The 23,686-nt window shown below is 33.8% G+C and overlaps 2 pseudogenes across 2 annotated transcripts; both read left to right on the top strand.

Moving 5' to 3' along the window:
- The first annotated feature begins 10,083 nt into the window (after positions 1 to 10,083).
- On the top strand, positions 10,084 to 13,891 carry LOC143623005 (serine/threonine-protein kinase D6PK-like; annotated as a pseudogene). The gene is made up of 2 exons (XR_013151811.1): positions 10,084 to 12,059; positions 12,987 to 13,891. The product of XR_013151811.1 is annotated as a serine/threonine-protein kinase D6PK-like (transcript).
- Positions 13,892 to 15,925: 2,034 nt separating this feature from the next.
- Positions 15,926 to 18,658, top strand: LOC143622834 (3-dehydrosphinganine reductase TSC10A-like; annotated as a pseudogene). Its single transcript, XR_013151787.1, has 3 exons — positions 15,926 to 16,578; positions 17,665 to 17,812; positions 18,261 to 18,658. The product of XR_013151787.1 is annotated as a 3-dehydrosphinganine reductase TSC10A-like (transcript).
- Positions 18,659 to 23,686: the final 5,028 nt, after the last annotated feature.

The following is a 23,686-nucleotide window of genomic DNA, read 5'->3' as shown; positions in this document are numbered from 1 at the left end:
AGACTTCGATAACTAACTTTCTAGATTATGACTTAAACTTTTAAGAGAGATTCAAGTTGAGTTATGCTTGACGCGAATAAGGTTTAAAAGATAACATCTTTGTTTAGAATACATAAGTTTTTAAAAATAAAATACAACTCAAATATAATAATTCAGGTTATAATTTTGTAAATTTGATATTCTTCTTATATAATAAATGATCAACACAATACCATGTCTATTATTGGGTATAAAGAATGTGAGTTGAATCCGAGCTTGAGTAAGCTTTATATCTATAACTCAAGCTCGGTTCATTTCGAGAAGTATATATTTAGTTATTTACCCAACAAATCCCATCTAATAAAATATAACTTCTAGAACGAGCATCTAACCTGATATTTGTAAGTGGGGTAGGTCTAAGGGAGACATGGTGTGGCCAAACCAAGTAAAGACCACTGGTCTAATTGGATCTTATCTAAAATGTGGACAAATTGTTTATGTTGTGAATGGCGTATGATATATTTAGGTGGGCACATTTCAGGAAATGTGTGAAAAATAAAATTTATTATATTAGTATCAAGTGCAAATATTTTTGGTTCGTTAGATTAACAAATCAGTGGAACATATCATCATTTTTTATGTATTAAAATGGCTGAAAGGGTATATTTGGTATAGTCTATCATTGATTTTTTTTATGTTCTCTCAGTTTTATAAAATGCCAACTTTTTATACAACATTATTCTTTTCAAGCAAAAATACTTTACAAAATCGAGTATTTTATCATCTATGTTTTGAATACCCTATAGGCCTATTGTGTACAACGTGAGTGATTATGCACATACATGATAATGATTATTATAGATTGTGTAATTATCATAAATTGTGTATGTGTAATTATCTAAAGAAGTTGCTTAATCATGTACGCGCATGATTGTCATTAAAGTTGTGCGGTTAGACCATGTGTACTGGCACGTTGTGCCTGGCGTTTTGGGTGAAAACGCAGGGGGTACACCGCCCCCCCCCTGCGTTATGTTGATTTTTTTTGTGCGTTTTAGATACAACGCTATATGGAAGGGTTTATAACTCTGGAAACACCGCCCCCCTCTAAGTTATGCCAACTTTATGACTACCCAACTCTGGAAACACCGCCCCCTTCCAAGTTATACAAAACCATAACTCTGACTGGGCGCCACGTGGCGCATAACCCCTGGATGTGGAGCTTTACGACTACACATGGTCTTATTTAGTTTTGTGCGTAATTATGGCTCGGACAAAGTTACTTTTGGGCTCAATTCTCAAGGACATGTGTTGTCTTATGATAACTTCGAGTTAGTGTTACTTTGGTGTTGTTTCCGTAACTTCAAATTTTTATTTAAATGTATATATAATTATTTGTGTGATAAAAAGACATGATATAAAAGACTATATAGGAAACAAATTTATTTTTAAAATTATATGCCAAAATCCACAACTGAATAAAAAGAAACACTTTAGATAGCTACTTGTTTAAAGAAAAAAAACATTTTTTTAAAATTTATGAAACAAAGTTTTTATAAATGAAGGCATATTTTATGTAGACAGTCTATTATGTATAAATATATATAAGCTCTAACAACCGTTATCCCCTTATTAAATTAAAGGGGAAATTCATAAAAATAAATAAATAAATAATTAAAAAAAAGGATATTGGTTTTAAATACTCTCAACTTTGACCAATTGGTAAATAGCACTCCCAACTTACGAATTGTTTGCGAACACTTCCAATTTTTAACATATTTTCTTCTGGCACTCCTGGAGTAACGAGACACTAACTTCGTTAGTGTTTTGGGTAAAAAATGTCATTTTTTAAAATTCAAGGATTAAATCAAATTTTATTTATTATATATTTGAACATCTATCTCCACCCAACAAGGCAGCAAACACCCTTCTTCCATATTCCCTACCGACAACCACCAGCCACCACCGCCACCGGCAGCCGTCAATCACCCCATTCTTTAGTGTTTGAAAACGAGTCGGTACAAAACCATATAGGAAACACTCCAAATCGATCCCACCCACCGACCTTTCCGGGCCAGAATTCACCGAGCCTCAAATGTCGCCGGAATATGGCCGCCGGAAGAACCCAATTCTTCATTATTAAAATAGTTTTAACTCCGATTATATGGCCGGAAAACACAACTCTTCATCATCACCACCATTCTCCTCGCCCTCGCCGCCGCCGCCACTATCTTCCTCCCAATCATAATCACCACCGTCTCCCACCCACCACACCACCACCACCACCACCGTATCCCACCCAATAACAACAACCACCCACTCGACTTCCCATCCTACGCCTCCCAATTCCTCCGATCCAACGGCTTCAACTTCATGGCCAGCCTCATCCACGTCTCGCCGGACCTCTTCCTCTCAACATCCGAATCCATCATCTTCGCTCTCCCAGATTCCGCCATGTCCAATCTCTCAAACCCTTAGTGGTCGGGGGTTGGTGGTTGTCGGCAGGGAACATGAAAGAAGAGTGGTTGTTGGGTTGAGATGGATGATAAAATATATAATGAATAAATTTTGATTTAATCACCTGAATTTTGAAAAATGACATTTTTTACCCAAACATAAATGAAGTTAGTGTCTCATTACTCCAGGAGTGTCAGAAGAAAATATGTTAAAAGTTGGGAGTGTTGGAGAACAATTCGTAAGTTGGGGGGTGCTATCTACCAATGAGTCAAAGTTCAAAGTATTTAAAATCAATATCCCTTAAAAAACACATCTATAGTCTGCGGTACCTCATCTCACATTCTTGGTTGTGTGTTGTGGAATATGGATAACCCAGTTTGTTAGTCATTATGTCATGTCACGTATGCAATTAGGGTGTTCATCGGGTCAACCCGATCAGGTTTCGTGTTAATCAGGTCGGGTTAGTCGGGTTTTTTTTAAAAAATATTTAACCCGAAACCCGACCCTATTAAGATTCGGGTTAGTCGGGTTCGGGTTAGTCGGGTTATGGGTTAGTTGGGTCGGGTTAGTCAGGTTGACCATGTTACTTTATAATTTGAAGTTGATTTTTATGTTTGTAACTCATGGGTTGCAAAATTTCTCATTCCACTCAATTTTCAATTTCTTTCACAAGTAATTATCATATAATTACACATAGGCTTTTAAACAAACCGAACGGATATGAACCAAGGCATGCCCGTGTTGGTTCGTTTAATTGTACGATCACTTTTCGTTCATTAAAAAATGAACATGTTCATGTTTTTTTATGATCATTCATTTAAAATCTAAACGAACACTTCACGAACATAAATGAACACAATTAAACAAAGATAAACGAACTTGAAGGAACATGAAAGAACAAAAATGAACGCATTTAAATGAACACAAATATAAACGTATTATGGTGATATAATTTCAAAATGCAAATAATATTTAATAATTTTCTTTAAATGTGTGAACGAACATGAAAGAACGTAAACAAACTTAAATGAATTATCATAAACGAGTGTACACGAAAAGAGATGAACGATTATAACATTTGTTCATGTTTGTTCGTTTATTTTAAAAAAACTTTCAGTCTAACGGTTCATGAGCAAGCAGAAGAATAATGAGCTCATCTATAAAACTTTCAGTATTGACTTTTTAGTGATTATTTCACATTTTCATTATTGTATTTGAAGTAAAGTATCATCACTAATCGGGTTATTCGGGTTAACCCGAAACCCGATTATTTTTCAAAAATAAACCCGAAACCCTACCCTATTAACAATTCGGGTTATTCGGGCGATTAATACTTTTTGACCCTATTTAACCCGACCCTAATTAGCTTATTCGGGTTCTGGTCGGGTCGGGTTAATCGGGTTCGGGTATTTTGGATACCCCTATATGCAGTGATACAATGTCATGTTTTATGTGTTATGGAATAATTTAATTTTGCTAGTTACCCTACCACTTGTCGATTTCTCAAGATAATTTTTTAATGTTTATTTTCATGACTTTTATAAAATACTCCAAACAAAAAAATAAAACTACTAAATATTCTTGTAATTTATTAAAATCAAACAAACATTCAACTTTTTTACTCATTCTCATCTTCATAGTCATCATAATTCTTGTTCAACCACAAATGTTCTATCAAATCCGATCAAAGATTTGAATGTTTCTCCGTGTTTTGTTTTGTATTTTCAACAAGTTACACATTTTCTCGTCGTTGTTTAGTAATGTGGCCGGCGATCCCACATCATCGTTTTCGTCTTGGCAAGTTCCTCGATCGAGTCCTCAATTATCATATTAAGTAGGATGATGCAATTATACGTAATGTTTGCTAACATGTCCTTACGGAGTAAACGCGTTGGTTGAGCAATTATGCTCCACCGCTTCTTTAGTATATCGAATGCTCGTTTGATATCATTTCTTGTTAATTCATGTTTTTTCTTGAAATACTAACGCTTGTCATCGTCCTTGCCTGAAAAACTACCCATCAGTATAGCCCACTCCAGGTAAATACCATCCACTAGGTAGTATATGTACTTGTACTTTACATCATTCGCATAGAACGATGTCCCTAGTGCAACCCATGCTATGACGTCGTCAAATAAAGGAGATGAATTCAACACATCGGTATCATTGTTTGCGCTAGCCACCAAAATACGCATGCTAAATTCATTGATCATATGATGCAACATCTTAAAGAATTAGTGTTGGACCATCATGATCAGTTGATCATCCCGGTGATATCGACCTTGCCAAGCCGTTGGACATGCAACCCAGTGCAATCAAGGCTACTAAGCATCCCGGGAAAACTGTGTAAAAATTAATGAACCTCGTATATCCTTTGTATGTCGCCGAAAGGTCGAATTAGTTAACTATTTCTTTTCGTAAAGATCAATAACACCTAGTAATAGTTACAATAATAAATATGAATATTAGTACAATATTTTATATCAACAATATTGTTTATAATACTTCTGTTTTCCTGAACACCCCTTCCCTTCCTAAAAGTACACGAATGGACATTTAGATAATAATAATAATAATAATAATAATAATAATAATAATAATAATAATAATAATAATAATAAGGCCAGCTTTGTAGTTATAATGATAAAAATATTCCCAACATTCTATAACATATTTTACACATGCATCGCGGATCAAAGAAAAATATTAAACCTTAAACATGGCATTTTTATTGTTCTTTTTCTTTTCAACTCGAGACACGTGAAAGACAATTACTTTTCCTTATTTTTACGAAAAAGACGTAATTTTAGAACTCGTTTTGTCTTCAAAAACTTAACAACCACTGCTTTAAGACATATATTATTGGGCTTGTGCATGATTGATAATAAGTATCGGAACACTACGGTGTTTTTGTAGTTTTGATTGCAATCATGTAGAAAAGGAGACTCCAAAATACAAAATTAGGCCAGTCTTTTCAAACAAGGTTTTTTAAGGTTGAACGATTTTATTTTTGCCCTTCGTAGTCTTGGAGAGGCAAGCTGACCTGTTTTTGTTTCTTTTCAAAATAGTAAATACACCACCATGTTGTAGGATTTATCCAACATATTTTGATAAGTTGCTAGATTCATGTATTTTGAACAAATTCTTCCTAATATATGCTTTGATACTTGTGAAGGTACTTGATTACTCATTACATGTAGGGTAGGCCCATTAATGCTTTATTGGTCAATGATTTATCAGTTTCAACCCGATTAGATTTTTAATCCCTTACATTATTGGGCATACTTTAACTTATCTTAACTTCACATCACTCATTTTTCTCTTTTTCAATTCATCTCACCCAAAGAAAATGGTTTAATCCTGTTAACATCATCTCACCTCTATTAGTTGTTAATTTAATGTGTTGTTATTTGCCTTTTAACTCGTTAAAAGCATAATCCAAGACCTCTTTTTAACTAATTTAACATAAGCGAGAAGTGGTTTAATCGATCTTTAAAGTGTCATGTCATTTTAATCTATGTTGGGATTAGACTATACCCCATGACTTTATAAATAACTAGCTTTTATCCCCGTATTACGGGGTTTGTTTTACATTATTCGATCATGATATTTATATACATTTTTTGTGTTATTTATTGTAAAGAGTTAATAATATACTTAGGGTTATGAAAAAGTTTCACGAATAAAGAGATGTTATAACTCAGTTTAAAAGCTATCTGAGTTTGGTGAAACACATGACCTGCTAATTTTTCTTACTATAAAATTGTTTCTTAATTATAAATAATATATTTCTTAAATAAAAAAAAATCAGATATTAAGTTTTAGTATATCCCTATTTAATAGGATTGTCATACAAAATATTTGGTGAGATTAATTTTTAATTTAAGGAGATGTTACAACTCGTTTAAGGGTTATCTGGGTTTGGTGAGACACATATCCGTGAATTCAGGTCAAATGCATGAGAAACCTTCATTTACAAATAAAACAATTTTATGGCTTGAGAATAATTGTGGAACAACCAGAAAGCTTTTAAATGTTTCATTTATATATATATATATATGTATAATATAAACGAAAGCCCAAAAATTCTATGTGTCGCGATGTGATCACTTTCCCTTTTTTTGGAGTCACCAGATTTGCTTGATTTTTAAATGGAGGCTTCTCATAGATTTGACCCAAATTCACGGGCATGGGTCTTACCAAACCCATATATTCGTTAATAGTTGATAATGTTAAGATTACAATAATTTATACGGTAAAACAATCATTTTACAGTAAAAGTATTAATAAATATGTTATCGAATGTATATGCTTATTTGGCTATATATTGTGAAGGCCTGTTATTAGTATGTATGTATGTCACCATAAACATATAAACTACATTATTGTATTCGTTAAAGAATATCAATTAATTAGTAACTTGTATACGGTATTAACAAGTTTTAAACATTCCATATTTCCGTTCGGTAGTGTTCTAGTTACATGTATGTTTGGGTTGTCATAAGCTTGAGTCTTTCCCACATTTACCTCGCTCGCACCTATAAAATGCAACTTTATATTTACGTGTTTGGTCTTTTCATGATACAGACGAGTGTGGAACCCATTGAATTGTCACATTACACTGATGCTTTGGTCCTTCCAATCTCCAAGTCTTAACACTATCCCCTCCAAGCAAAGTGGCTCCTTTACAGCCTTTGTCATGTCGACATAATATGACTTTGTTGTTGACGAATACACATGTTACAATGATGTTTTCTTATTCATAAAACATAATACACCTTGAACACATAACAAATGAGTGAGAATATCACTAAATGCTTGTAGTAGGTTAGCCTTCTGGCCGTGGTGACATAGGGTGATAATTAAGGCTTGGAATCTTTTGGTTTCAAGTTCAAAACCTGACTCAACGGGGGTATTCTCATAGTAATGAGTTTCCTCATAGAATGTGTTCATGGGTGAATCATGCTTCATGCCTAGAGCGTCATAATCAGTATGGACAGTTGACATCCCGTCTAGCCGTATCTGAAAGGATCGCTTAGATATTGATGGTAGTTCTAATTTCTAAATAATCTTAAAAAAATAGTAGTTCAGTATATCATCTACATATCATAGATAGATGTAGTACACCATCACGCTCTTAAAGGCACACACGACACGACCATCATAATTGCACATTGAATACCATGTTTTCCCATGTGACATTTAAAGTTTTTACACTATTTGTCTTAAAGATTGCTTGAACCTGTACATCGACTTCTTAATACAGTCTCCTTTGCTTATTCAACCTTAAAACCCTAGGGATGTCCCACGTAAATTATTTCTTAAATATCATCATCCATAAATGTTGTTTCAAGATCAAATTACTCAAGTTCAAAATTAAAACGCATTGATATATTATATATCAAATTATTAAAGTTCAAGTCATGTTGTGAGCTAATACGTAGATTTAGGAGTGTGCGAGTTCGCCATTTAAAAATACTTTTCACTTATTTGTGGTTAAATATGTTTTACTTATATACTTCCCTTTAAAACTAAAATTAATTATAATGATAACTTAATATATATAAACTAACTTTTGTTTTAGAACCATAAATTCATTCATATATATATATATAACCATGAGAAATAGTGAGTAATGGGGTTGTGTGAAGTGGAGAAAAGTGTTAGTGTTATCAAACTTGTCACCAAAGAAAGGAATAAAATGGGGCGAGACGTGGTAATTCATCGTGTGTAGGAGAGAATGTTGTCGATATTATTACCAGACATGATGAGTTTGGGCAACAAATGGTAAAATAATCATTGGACCGGGAATTCGGGATTGACAATCGTAAGGTTGGACAAGGATTTGTATACGTTGTGTTTTTTTTCTTTCTAATTTTAAGAGTAAAATAGTAATTTCATAAGAATTTAAGAACAATATTTATCGACATCTGTATAACTTGAGTGAACAATATGAAGTACAAATGTTATCTCTCGTGCTTTAAAACTAAAATACTATAAAGTTCAAATAATTAAAAACCTCCAAGTGTGATGCATATTGAATAATGAAGCTGACATTTGACATATTTCAAATTCAAACGACTGACTGACTGACTGACTGACTGAATTTTATAAAAGAAACAAACTACAGATATTAATTGACTTCACGAGAATTATATGTTGTGTTGAAAATATAAAAAAGTTTTGAAATCAAGCTGATGGAGATAGAATAGAATAGAATAGATAGATATTGAGGGACCAAATAATCAAAATCAGAAGATATAGTTACTGTCGTTATACATACATACATACATATAGTTTTGATTCCCAATGTAAGTTCTAATGCTAACTTTGGTAGCTAATTTGTACCTGTTTCTTTCAATTGCTGCTCTTCGTAGTAAGTTATACCGATAGTATGTCTCTTAATCAGTGTCGTAGAACTCGCTAGCTAGTCGGATTAGAATTTATATACATATATATAGGGGAAAGTTAACAAACAAATTAAATTAACCGGTGTAATTATATCTACAACATAGTATAGTGTAATTATGTAATTACATCGTAGTGTGATTACACTATGCTATAATTACACTACTTGATTCTTACGCTTAGTACGTTAATTTAATTTGTATTAAATTAAATTAAATTTGCGTACTAACTATGAGAATCAACTAGTGTAATTACTTTACTTAAATCGCCTGTTGAACTTTGTTCCAGTTTCCGCTTTCGCATTCCCAATGTAAGTTCTAATCTGTATGATGTGCGATTTTGAGTTCGATGCTAACTTTACGTTTTCAATTGGTGGCTAATTTGAATCTGTTTGTTTCTAATTGCTGTTCATAGGATGTTTAATTGCATGTTTTGCTGAATATCTGTTGATTTGTAGTGTATTTGCTTTGATTGATTGTATTAATGGATGTTCTGCATATATAATGTTGTGATATTTTTCACTGGCAATTAGTTGTTCAATGTTCACTAGCAAATCCCCTGGTTCGCTATGATTTGTAAGTATGCATTGTCAGTAATTTTAAAGCGAGATAGTAAGTTATGCAGGGAATGTGTGTCATGATTTGCAAGTGAATATGGATTACAAGAATATTATTATATGAGTCAGTGTTGTAGAACTCGCTAGTCGGGTGTTTGGGTACCGACTAGCGATTAGTTGGATTGGAAGAATGTTGTTTTTTAAAATTATACACACACACATACGAAGTTATTTAAATTTTTATATATAGTTGGTGACTTATCACGGTTTTTAAAAAGCTGATATGAGTGCTGAAATAAATACAATTGCTTGTTGCTCTTCTTAAAAGTAATCCTCAATAATAGTTTTTTTTACGTAGTTATTAACACACATTTCAATAAATACACTTGCTTGTTGCTCTAGCTCTTAACAGTAATCGTCGATAAGAGCCCCTTTTTTTATTTTTAATTATTTATTTATTTATTTTTTGTGCTTTTTTGGTCTTAATTATTAATTAACACACATTTCAAAGTTCATCTTGCTTTTTAGTTATACGATGTTAAACGTGAGTAACTTTTGCGCTTATCGATCTCAAGGGATTAAGCTGAAGAGGAAGGGGTGATTGTAATATATAAGATATAATTTATGTTATTCTTTAAGCTCATGAGAACTAAAAGTTGGGTAATACGTTATATATCTACAAGAAACTTTTCTACTTACTAGTCTCATTGTTTTACTAATATGATCACTCAGAAAGAATTATAAGTTTAGAAAAGTCAGCCACTTCCCTATTAAACTTTTGAGCTGTGCTACCATAATCCATATACATTTAATGATCATCATTCATCATAGAACACTAAAAAGATGATTGACTGATTTTGCTTTGCATCAATCTCATTTCAGGATTCATCCCACATCCTTTTGCCTACAAAGTAAAAATTGTGTGTACAGATCTTAATTCTGGTGTGTAACTCATGGTTGAAGGTTAGGGTATGTATGTATTTTGTAAATTTACCGACCATTTCTCAAAGTGATAGCCAGTGAAGCGTATATACGTGCTTGTACCATATAGTCATCAAATAAAAGAAACCATTATATCAAATGAGTTCACGATATGGTGCCCATGAGATCGTTGAGCTGAAAGATGAACCCAACTTTACTGAGTTCTCTAGAGACAAAAAGAAAAAGGCTCAAGGATGCAATAGATATTTGGAAGACGACATCAACAAGCTGTTTGAGGGTATTAATATCAGAACTTCATTCAATGGTTCAAGCTTCTCTGATGAAATAGGTGGGCCTACGCCGAGAAAGAACCCATCCAAGAAACCAATGAGAATGAGTTTATCATCTTCTTCATCAGAAATCAGGTATTCTGAGCCTGTTTCTATAAAACAAGCTTTAAGAGGATTATGCATTTCTCAAGCTTCAGAAAGGCTGCCATGAAACGTTCACAAATACCATATAGTTACAGTGCTCAATCCACCCCTCGGTTAAATCTTGAAAAGTCAACCAAAAATGGACTTTTGAAGGAGCCATATAGTAACAGTGCTCAATCCACCCCTCGGTTAAATCTTGAAAAGTCAACCAAAAATCTTAGACTTTCTAAGGAGCCGCATAGTAACAGTGTTCAATCCACCCCTCGGTTAAATCTTGAAAAGTCAACCAAAAATGTTGGACTTTTGAAGGAGATTTTACTCGAACCAGAATCCGATAGTCGATCTTCAAATGTACCAGTTCAAGAAAAGACAGTTATTTCAGTTCACCCTGAAGCTTCATTGGACTTGGTTAATTCCAAAGTAAACTCTAAGGTCAACTCTGAAGTCAGCCCAATAAATAATCGTGACAAGAACAAGAATAATAATACATCAAGTAAGTCAACACCAAAGTCACGTAAAGGAAAGTCAATAAGAACTTCACCACGTGCGGTCAAGACTGTAATTCGAACCAAAACCCTTGTGAAGAAAAAGTCAAAACAAGAGTTGACTTCTGTTACTCCCGCTTTAAAAGCATCTACTGCAGTGAATTCCCAATTGATTTGTCAAAAATGCAATTGTGCTATAAAAGATGCAAAAAACGAGACGAATAAAGACTCTCAATCTCCTCATTCTACAAGTAGTACAGAACATGGTATGCAAAGAAAAGTCAACACTTTGACCAGCTATGGTAAAACCATCTCTTTGCTACACACTAAAGGCGAATTCACACAAAGTTCGAATAGCAGTATATGTGAATACAGTAGTAGTACAAGTATTAGTGAAGAAAGAAACCTCAGCGGTTGTATTATCCTCAACAGACCACATATGTCAAAACATATTAAATGGCAGGCGATTAATCGTATGATGAAACAAAACGGGTTTCTTGGATTGAGACATTTCAATCTTTTGAAAAAACTTGGTAGTGGAGATATAGGCACGGTTTATCTTGCTGAGTTAGCTGGCACAAATTACCCTTTTGCCATTAAAGTTATGGATAACGAGTTCTTGGAACGAAGGCAAAAGATGCCCCGAGCCCATATGGAACGAGAGATTTTAATCATTTTGGATCACCCATTTCTGCCTACTTTGTATGCTCATTTTGTTTCGGAGAATTTGTCGTGTTTAGTTATGGAGTATTGTCCAGGTGGCGATCTACATGTCCTCAGGCAAAAACAGCCTGCCAGATATTTTCATGAGCATGCAGCACAGTAAGTTAAAATCAACTTGTTCTGATCTCTCATCACTGTCAGTTTAAACCGAATTAACCGAACTGATCTAACCTAACCGATAAACGATGGGTCGTGTTGACTTTTTAAAAAAACCAAATTTAGCGGGTCAGTTTTGGTTATTCGTATTTCCAAAACCGAAAAAACCAAACCGACCCACAATTTTAATAAAATCGCGGTTAACGACCCGACCCACAGCCTTTGTATAATTTTTTTGAATGCTATGTAACATATACACAAATGTCAAATGGTAAAACTCGTATTTTCAAGTTCAAATGTTGAGTAATTAAGACGCTAAAAAGTTTCAAGCCCAAACTTTCAGGCCCACATACATTGTTTTGGACCATTTTAATCAGGCCCAAACATTTCATGACCAGCTCTAGTTCATGATTATCCAACCGATAACCGCACTGAATCAACATGTAAAATTAATTAATGATAACCATCGGTTATCATTCTATCGTTAACCAGTAGTTCGGATATGGTTACGGTTACAGTTTAGGCCCAAAACTTACCCGTAGTCACTATTTGACCTCACTTCAACATGCCATGTGTTTCTACAATAGAAAGTTAATGCAACTTGGTTGCTAAAACTGTTAAGAAAATATTATTTTATAAATGGATTGATTTGAGTTATATTTTATATCAAGCGGGTAAAAAAAAAATTAGCAAGAGAGCAGGTCAAACGGGTTGAAAGTTCATCCCAAATATTTATTTCATGCATACAACATCCTAAGTCGTTTAAGTCAAAGATTTGGATTAATATTATTGTAGTAATCTTGTTGTAACCATATACTAACGCATTAGTTTCTATAAAGTAGCAGCGCTGCTGCAGCAGACAAAAATGTTTGGTTCAACCCATTTAACATGACCAGTTATCACTGACATTGACCTTATATCTGCATGCAGATTCTATGCTGCAGAAGTTCTTCTTGCCCTTGAATACTTGCATATGCTCGGAATTGTATACCGAGACTTAAAGCCCGAAAACATTTTAGTCCAAGAAGACGGTCACATCATGGTCACAGATTTTGACCTTTCACTTCGATGTTCGGTCAACCCAACTCTCATCCAATCCCCTTCATCAGGCCTGGTTGAGCCACCTAGAATATCAGGTCCGTGCGCGGGGTCCAGATGCATCGACCCATTTTGCATCAAACCCACTTGTCAACAAGTCTCATGCTTCCAGTCGAAAAGAAAACCAAAACCAGACTTAGCAGTATTAACCCGCTCGTTACCACAGCTGGTGGCTGAGCCGACCGAAGCCCGGTCCAACTCATTTGTTGGGACCCACGAGTATTTAGCTCCCGAGATAATAAAAGGCGAGGGTCACGGGAGTGCAGTTGACTGGTGGACTTTTGGTATATTTCTTTACGAGCTTTTATACGGGAGAACACCGTTTAAAGGCCCGGGGAACGATGAGACGTTAGCCAATGTGATATTGGATAGCCTTAAGTTTCCTGAAACACCCCTGGTTAGTTTTCAGGCTCGGGATTTGATTAAAGGGTTGTTAGTGAAAGAGCCTGAAAACCGATTGGGGTCGCAAAGAGGGGCGGCCGAAATTAAAGCGCACCCGTTTTTTGATGGGTTGAATTGGGCTTTGATTCGATGTGCTTGTCCGCCTGAGCTGCCCGAACCATATGATGTCACGGTTTCTAAAGCGGCTTCTTTAGAGAGAGCTAGAAAGTATTTGGATTACAACGGATCTTCTGATGGGCATCTTGAGTTCGAGTTGTTTTAGCAAAAATGAGGTTAAAATTGTACAAGTTAATCTTTAATCGGTGCAGTTGTATTATAAGTTATTGCTTAGATTAAATGAAATATCGGTATATTTGCAAGATGGACTTTTGAGTATTATTGGGTGGGTGCTTTGGGCTTATTTTAAGTGGTACATTAAATATCAACCCAGTAGATGGAATCATACCGGCAAAACCATATAAATATAATATACCAATTTTTAAAAACATTTACTTGACCTAACATATTTTTTTAAGAGTCTATGATGTGAATATTGAACCAAACTTTTTTAAATGAGTCAATTTAAGTTGTTTTAAAAATTAAATGAGTTAATTTGGGTAAAAGGTTTTAACTAAATGAGTCAATATGAGTCATTTTAAATTCAATCCTTTTATTTTTGGGTCAAAATGGGTTTACAAGATCAAAGAATTGGGTCGATGTGAGTTAGCGTCCTAAAAAAAATGTGACAGGTCTCAGGCCGGAACGGGTTTTCATACAAGACAGGTTTCGACACGAAACGGGTTTCAGATTGGAACGTGTTCGGTTCATGTTTCAAGCCAACATGAGTTTTCACCCGTGACGGGTTGGGTTTTGGTTTCTTTTTGGTCGATTCGGGACTCGTTTTTGTCCGTTTTTTCGGTTTCGGTTCGATTCTCGTTTTTTTTATGGAACGAGGTCAACGTAGGAAACATTTTAGTGTTTTTACTTTTTTTGTTTATGCTTTATATTTTGAGTTATAATTTTTTTATTATTATTTTTGAATATTTTTTTGAGGGTTTTTTATTTTTATAGAAAACCCCTCAAAAAAAATTTAAAAAAAAATAATAAAAAATCATAACTTAAAATATAAATAAAAAACAAAAATTTTAAAAAAACTAAAATGTTTCCGCCATTATTCTCGTTCATAAAAAAATAAAAAAATAAAAAAACCTCGAAACCCGGATCGACCCTAACCTATTCCGACCCAAACCAAAACAACCCTTTTTTTAATTGACCCGTTCTGACCCAAACTCGTTTTGACCCATGACTCATTTCAACCCATGACTCGTTTGACCCGACCCAACCCATTTGCCACCTCTAGTGGTGGCCTAATGCTGTCATTACTAGTAAGCATTGACAATTTCAAACGCGATAATGGTAATAAATAACGAAATGAACTAGATTGATACTTGTTCTAATTGCGCTTTCAAGTCTTTTAACTGTGTGGCGAGTTCGACATGACATGTGAATTTCCACCGCAATCAAAGAATTCAGCAAACACGTCAATTACTTAACCATTAATTTGACCGAGAATTCCCCTATGCAGTTCATTGACACCCAATCGTCTCTGTTTCGGTTGAATCTGCCCACCAAGTTGGTTGGGTTAAAGAGTTCAGAACATTCAATCGGGTGTCGTAATAGATAAGTCGTCGCCAGCTTAAATGCAACTACCGATAACAACATATCTTCAACATGTCCATAAATGCCTTTTTTCGACTAAAATGACGCATGTGGTCAAAAGCTCGTTAGGTTCGGTTTCTTTTCCAAATATAAAACTATACATTTGATGGACCATTGCATGTGGTTTTATAAAGAAACATTAAGAAATGAAAATGATACGTAAAAGGACAGTTGCAACTACTCAAAATCTTCATTGAGCACGAGATTGAATAAGAAATTAAATATAAGTCATAGTCAGGGAAAGTAACACGTTAGACCATGCATAGTGGCAACTAAGCACATATATGGGTTTTGTGACACGTGACGTCCCAGTCAGCAATGACTAGTTTTATAAAAAAAATGGTATGGTGGTAAAATGTTCCACGACTAAGTGGTGTCGTGGTAACTAAGCATGTGATTGGACAACCCATCTTCCCACCACCGTTGTATCAGCAACATTCCAACCCAAAACAAAGCACAAAACGAAAGGCGTAGTGGTGTAGGGGCAATTTTGGCCTCGTTTTCTCTTCCAAAACGAGGCCACTACGTACTGTCTTATTATCTATTTCATAAAGATGACAAGAAAGCTGTGGTAAAATGTTTACCAATTTAAAAAATGGTACACGTTGTTGGACAAATGATAAAAGGGTGGAAAAAAAAAGAGTAGTTACCCAAAAAAATATTAACTGTGTGGTTTAAAATAAAGCAGTAACTGTCTTACCCAAAAAATATATAAAAAAGAAAGAAAGAAAAAAGGAATAATTATAATAATAACTTAGTGTTACAAATATCAAATTCATTGTTGCTCCCATTTGTCCTCACAACATCTATGGCATACATTCTCTACATTCTCCCAATATTAATCCTTTTCTTTCTTTCTTAAACTCATTATTCGCCCTCACCCTATAAAAATCCCAATTAAATCCCGCCACATGTTTATCACGGGAGGATCTAGCGGCATTGGTCTAGCATAGCTAGGAAAGCTGTGGCCGAAGGTGCTCGTGTCACTATCTTAGCACGTGACCTCAACAAGCTCAAGGAAGCCAAGAACTCTATCCGACTCACCACTGGCATTGATGTTAACTTTGTGAGCGTGGATGTACGTGACTATGAAGCAGTTAAAGAAGCAGTTGAACGTGCTGGCCCGATTGACGTTTTGGTGTGTAATCAAGGTGTGTTTATGCCTAAGGAGATTGTGGATCAGGATATGGATAATATTAGGAGCATGATTGATATTAATTTGATTGGGACGGTTAATTTGCTTAAGGCTGCATTACCGGGAATGAAGAATAGAAGTGACAGGAAGCCGGTGTCTATCGCATTCATGTCATCTCATGCCGGTCAGGTAATGCGTGTTTATTAAGTAACGGTATATTTGAGTTTGTTTAAGTATAATATAGAGAGACAAGCCTAGTTAGATATCAAGTCGGGACAATTATGAATCAAAGTTGATACGTTTGGTCGTTTTTGGCATAAATCTATCTATTGATACTAATAAAAGAAAATAATTATGGACACATGACATTTTAAGATTATTTCTCACTATCAAATTCCCGTCCAAATCACTTCTCTCCTATTGATGGAAAAGAAAAAAATATCTTTCAACATACCGTATTAATTGGTCAATCTCCATTGATTGAATTATTAATTACATAAATTATATTGTAAAGGTGTTATAAAAGATATTTTCTTTAAAATTAAATGTATATAAAAGAGTTTATGTTTTAAGAGTACACTAACATTCAATTTTTGTGATATCTAAGAAAACTATAATAACTTTTTTTTTATTTTTTTTACAAATATTCAATCTTTAATAAGTCTTAAAGATAATAAGTCTTAAAAATTAAATAATACAAAGATACTTAATTATGTTTTTATTTTATTTTTATTAAGTTATTAATTGTAAGTTATACATTAACTTATCATGTGTAATACATGAGTTTCTAAAGCTAGTAAGTATATAAATTATCAAAATCACACAACATATTTGGAATTATATAACTAAATTCTTTGAATATAATTTTGAACTATGAAATGAATGTAATAACTATTATTTACCCAAACATAATGAGCATCAAAACTTGTAAATAAACTCTCAACTCCTAATGTAGAAATAGTAAATATGTGAATGTGAATATTAATATAGGAACGAAAGTTATATTAATGTGATATTTTACATATTAGAATCTTATAAAGCTAAAACAATAGAAAACCAATTGCCACTACATTTACATATTTACATAGCATTTAGCATATTATGTAGGTGTGAAATATTTAAGAATTACCATGTAAACTCGGTTTTGAATGAAATTTACATCGAATTTAAATTTGTTCTAGAAGATCAACTTTTTCCCCTTAATAAATGCAAAAATTATATGGCGTAACTAATGATTCTAAAATGATTTTTTTCTTAACTCACTTCCAACTTTAGGTGGGCGTTTATGGTTATGCAGTTTATTGTGCTACTAAATTTGGCCTGCGAGGTTTGGCAGAAGCCCTCCAACAAGAAGTTATTGCGGACGACATTCATGTTTCACTTATATTTCCTCCAGAAACAGATACACCCGCTTTAGAAAAAGGTTAATCCTCTTCTAATTTCCATAACCTGTTATTTTGCATTATTGAGATTATATAATAAAGATTACCTATGAGTGGCAAACTGCTCAAATTGTGTGCACGTCGAATCAGTTCAGATCGAAACCGGTTAGGTCATCATGGTTTGTTCGCTATGTGTGTTTTTATGGCTGCTGACCGAGAAGATGGTGGTGTTAGATATTACTAGTACTTGTGTCAACTCTAACCCATTCTTCATGGTGGAACCATGGATTCAAGAGGTTCAACAAAATCTACTGAGTTTCTATATATGAAATCTGTGTATTTTTTGAAAAATATATTTTTTTTTCTCAACCCATGAATCCATTATAATGTTAGGTGTAGATATAACTAAAAATGGGAACCATCACTAGTCCCGGCTAGTCTCTTGTTACCTACTTTCTCTGTTTCTAATAATGTTTATGCATGATGCAGTGTTAAAAACGATACCACGATTGACATCAACTTTAACAGCAACCTCTAGTACAATGCAAGCTGATGAAGTTGCAATCAAAACGTTGAATGGCATCAAATCTGGAAGTTTCTTGGTTTCTTGCAACCTGAATGGATACTTCTTATCTTTAGTAACCGCGGGTTTCTCACCACAAAGATCATACCTCATGGCATTTGCTGAGCTTGTTTTAAGTGTCGTGGGACGTATTGGGGCATTGTGGATTCAATGGACTTGGTACGGTATCATTGAAAAGGCGCATGCCCAAGAGAAATATAAATGATAAGTGTTTAATGAAGTTGATTTTGTCATAGAAGAATTAAGAGTAAATTATGGCTAGTCCTTGTGGTTTAGTCAAAATAAGCCTTTTACTCAATTGTTATAATTTTTTTTTTTTCTGTCATTGTACTTTCACTCTTTTTTTCTCTTTCAAATATGGTTTTTTTTATATAAAAAGAAAGACAAAAATTGCACTTGTTATTGCAAACACAAATATACATCAATACATGGATGTACCAACATTTTATAAATCAAGAACACCCCTTTGTGTGCAACAAAAAATTAAATTCACCCCTATAATCATTGGTCTTTTATTATGTTTTTAAATGGTTTTTATTATGCTTTTAATGTTTTTTCTAATTTTTATCATTAAACTATTGTTATTAAACAAGTAGAATAATAGGACGAAAAAATTGCTCAATTGGTCTCTATGGTTTGAACATTCCTTGGTGACATGGAGAAGTGCAATTTCAGCTTTGAGATCCTTCAACCGAGCAAACAAGTTGGTCTGCGATTCGTCCCTTTACTCATGAACTTTAATATGAGTTGTATTATGTAACGATAGCCACATTTCAGACGACATAAGAAAACCAATCAAGCATTCAAATGCTGAATATTGGTAATTTTAGTGTTATCAACATACTTTTAGTGTTATTAACTTTATGGTGTAATAAATATTATTAATTACTAACGAGTTAAGAGATGTGGGAGTAGAGGTGCACACAGAAACCAGTTTCTAACCGATTTTGTAACCGGTTAGTAACCGGTCCAATCCTAACCGGTTACTAACCGCCGGTTAGTAACCGGTTTGTATTTTTTATTTCAAAACCGGTTATAAACCGGTTAACCGATGTTTTTAATTATTATTTTATTAAAAACCGGTTATCAACCGATTAACCGGTCCGGTCTAACCGGTCAAAACCGATTCTCTAACCGGTCAAAACTGGTTACCACCCTACCCAAAATACCGGTCTAACCGGTTATTTCTCACAAAAAAACCGGTTACCAAATTAACCGGTTAACCGATTTGTGCACCTCTATGTGGGAGTGCAGGATCATTTAATTTAAATGAAATTTTGGGGTTTCGGTTTAATCGTTTAGTTGTTGCCACTTGCCAGTTTAAAATTTAAATCTTGTACTTGGGCTGATGACAGTTATGACACCTACACTTGGGGCTCAAACTCAACTCATTAGATAATTAGAAGAAGTATGGGCTTAGAAGAAATATGGGCTTCGGCCTAAGGTTTCATAATATGGGCCTTGGATCGGTGTGTAAGGATCCATTTGATTATGGAATCCTTATCCTGATGTTCTTTTGGCAAGTTTTGAAATTCTTTGTATCAAGTTTTATTACATTGATAACACTTAGAACATGTTTTTGATTGAGTTTGAAAACAGTTTATTGGTTTGTCGGATTTTTCAAAAAGCGAATAAGTTAAATGGTGTTTGGTAATCACAAAAATTCTTTTTATTTTAGGTTTTTGAAATGATTTAAAAGCCGTTATCTAAAAACCTCAAATCCTGGCTTTTTATAAAAGTCAATAAGCAACTTTCAAACTCAATCCCAAATATGCTCTTAAAAATGTAGAGAAGAGTTCAATCTAAATTTAAATGTGTATCGAAATTCATTTATATAAAATACATTCTTAAAGAATGTTAAAAGCATTATCATTCTCCTCCACTCACAAGGACTAGGAATATCGAAAGACAAGCTTGACCACTAGAAGTTGGTCGTCCTCCATAAAACTCGCTACAAATTTTCCTCATCGTTTTCAATATGGTGAAGAACATCACTTATGTTGATGATGTAGATGTCGCGCCCTAATAGAAAACAAGTATTTATGTTAAGCGGACATACGATAGTTTCAGGTTGTAAAACATTGGACAAGTGATTAAACCTAATTGGAAATCTCTTTGTTTGAATAAATAAACCAAAAGACTAAATATATGGCTACACTGATTATCATAACTTAATCCGAACTATTGGCACGACTGAATAATGATCTAATTAATTATCAGTTTTAGGTGTTGATGAATGAAACCAATATTATGGTTAAAGATAAACGAGTCAATGACTCTAAGAACCTAATCCTAAAAGTTGATGGCCACACATCAATTAGCTGATAAAACCTCCATGCATTCAATTACGAAAAATTGTTTAAGCACACAAACAAATGCAAAGATTCGACTAACCGTTGAGTGTACATGAAATTAATAGCCTTCGAACTTTTTATTTGCTAAAATTTTCTAGTGACGAGATTAAAATTAGTCATTAGGTTTTCATATATTTGAAAGTTGAAATCAATGTATATAGCATTTGAGTTTTGATTAAGTTTAAAAAATCAGTTTATTAAATTTTAGTTTATTTTAACAGTCTACATAAGTTAAAAAACAAGTAGCTTTCTTATTACTGACTGCACACCTTGGGTCCACTTTTTTTTCAACAGGGGTATGCATACTTGATCCGCGGAATATAGACATTTTACTTCTTAAAAAATAAACTGCACCGAAATGAAGTAGATTGATACTTGTTCTACTTACACGCTTAAGTCTTTAAATTTGTGGCGAGGTAGACACGTCATGTGAATTTCTACCGCAATCAAAGAATTCATCAAACACGTCAATTACTTAACCATTAATTTGACCGAGATTTCCACCATGTGGTTCACTGACTCACCCAATTGTCCCTGATTCGGTTGAAACTGTCCACCAAGTTGCTTGGTTTAAAGAGTTCAGAACATTCAATCGGGTGTCGTAATAGATAAGTCGTCGCACCTTAAATGCCACTACCGATGCATATCTTCAACTTGTCCATAAATGCCTTTTTCGACTAAAATGACGCATGTGATCAAAAGCTTATTAGGTTCGGTTTCTTTTTCAAATATAAAAGTGTGGCGGATCCAGAACAAAATTTCAGGGGTAACCTAAATTATATTTTATCGTAGATTCATGTATATGAAATAAAAAAAACGGTAACAAATAAAGTTAAACAACTACATAATAGATGATCTCTCCTCTTCGGCATTTGAAAGCTTGGAATCGAGTCATTGCATAGTCTTTCGTTATTTTATCAAATGTTTTTCTTCCGATGGCATAATCTAGAGCATTGTTCAAATGATCATCATCCATTCGATTGCGTAAAACCGTCTTGATAAGCTTCAATTTAGAAAAACATCTTTCAACGGTTGCATTTACAACCGGTAAAACCAAAGCTAGCTTCAATATCCAATAAACCAATGGAAAAGAAGGATATTTTCCAGTTTCCACCATTAGACGAGCAATGTCACATATTCCATCAAATTTTGCAAATCTTTCATCTTGCTTTATAGAGTTGTAAAAGACCTTACGATAACCCAACAGACAACCCTTAATTTTGCATTAAAATCATTCAGATATATCTAAAAAAAATGTCACTATCTTAGGTATGTCAAACCTAGAAATCATATCACGTGGATTTCATTTTCTAGCAAAGTAGTTGTTGCCTTATTGAATTGATTTCCAAATTCTTGAATTTGCATATCAAAAACCGTATTAAAAATCTCAACTTCAAAATGATGTTGATTATTAATGAACATCAGTGGCAAATTGCGAAGTTGATGATAATGGTGGCGATATGGAGCATTTAGAGAGCTCGGAAAAAACTTATATTTGAGAACGAGCCAATGAAGATCGAAACCAACCTCGACAACATAAAGGTGTTCAGTTGTTTTGGATAAAAAATAGAGTGAAGTGTTCGGAAATAGATTGGTCTAGTTGGAAAGTTTAACTTTGTAATCTTGCGTTATGGTTATATTCCAGCCTTTGCTAGCTTCTCACTAGGAGGGGCTTAGGTTCGTTTGTTTTTAATGAAAGTTGTTAAAAAAAGTAATGATATATTTTGTTTCTAGGTTTACAATAAGTTTATGTCATATCTAATGTCTAAATATTGTTTTTTACGCAAAAAGAAGTAACTTTTTCCAACATTGAAGCAAACTCGTTTTGTCACAAACTCGTTTTGTCTTCAATCACTTATCATTCTGGACTTTTTTAAGATGATTTGACAGAGTATTTGCGTGGCTTATCAACTTAGGTGCTGTAGGCTGAAGCGTGATGCATTGATGTTGGATTGTCTATGTTATTAATTTTATATAATTGTATTTTATGTTTTTGTAATTTTATTTTATTTTAACTTCTGTGGGCCTTAACTTAATTTCTTTAGAAATAAAATTTTGAGATGAGGTTTTTTGGCTTCTTAAAATATTTGAGGGGTAACCTAATTTTCGTTTAGGGGTAACCCGACATATAAAATGACTATTTATAAAAAAAAATTGCACTACGGAATGAAAGTTGAGGGGTAACCCGAGTTACCCCTACCCCTAAGCTATGTCAGCCACTTAAAAACTATACATTTGATAGACCAATGCATCAATAATTTTTATAATTGTAATGCTTATGCAATTTTCATCCATTAAAGTTGTGTTATGCCGAAATTTATAAAAATAATTTACATGCATACTTGGATGTAGTATGAAGACACTAATCAAAATTCTAATTCTACCGACATGAACAAATGAAGAAGCCTAATCAAAATTCTAATTCTACTGACATGAACAAAACGATTATTTATAAAAAAAATTGCACTACGGAATGGAAGTTGAGGGGTAACACAACACTGTTTCTGACCAATGCTATTGTAATTAGCATACCAGATGTACATGTATAGAGTTTCTTTTTATTTATTTATTTATCGTTATGTGGTTTGGAAAAGGTTTCACGGTTTCTAGTCAAATTTCGGAACATGTGATGATTCTAGGTAATACGCTCGTTGAACTATCGGATGTGAATAATATTTACGTTGACAAGTCGATCAATTCATGTTTGTCAATTGCCATCAAAATACCGGGTCGTCCACGGTAGAAAGTGTGTAAAAGTGTGGACTTTTCTGCATGTGGATTTATAGAGACATTAATTAAGAAAAGAAAATTTTGGTAAATAACTCCGTAAAAGGACAAATGTAGTTAGGCTACGTGTAGTGGAGAGTTACAAAATATGGCGTTTTGCGCCATGTGTCAAAGGATGTTAGTGTGAGTTTTTGTTTTTGGAGTGTAATGGTTATATATATATATCACACACACACACACACACACATATA

Source organism: Bidens hawaiensis, unplaced genomic scaffold, assembly GCF_021521415.1.
Source record: "Bidens hawaiensis isolate Kalapana, Puna unplaced genomic scaffold, B.hawaiensis_p1.1 tig00003244_1, whole genome shotgun sequence".
Taxonomy (NCBI): Eukaryota; Viridiplantae; Streptophyta; class Magnoliopsida; order Asterales; family Asteraceae; genus Bidens; species Bidens hawaiensis.
This window is presented reverse-complemented; position numbering and strand designations above follow the sequence as displayed.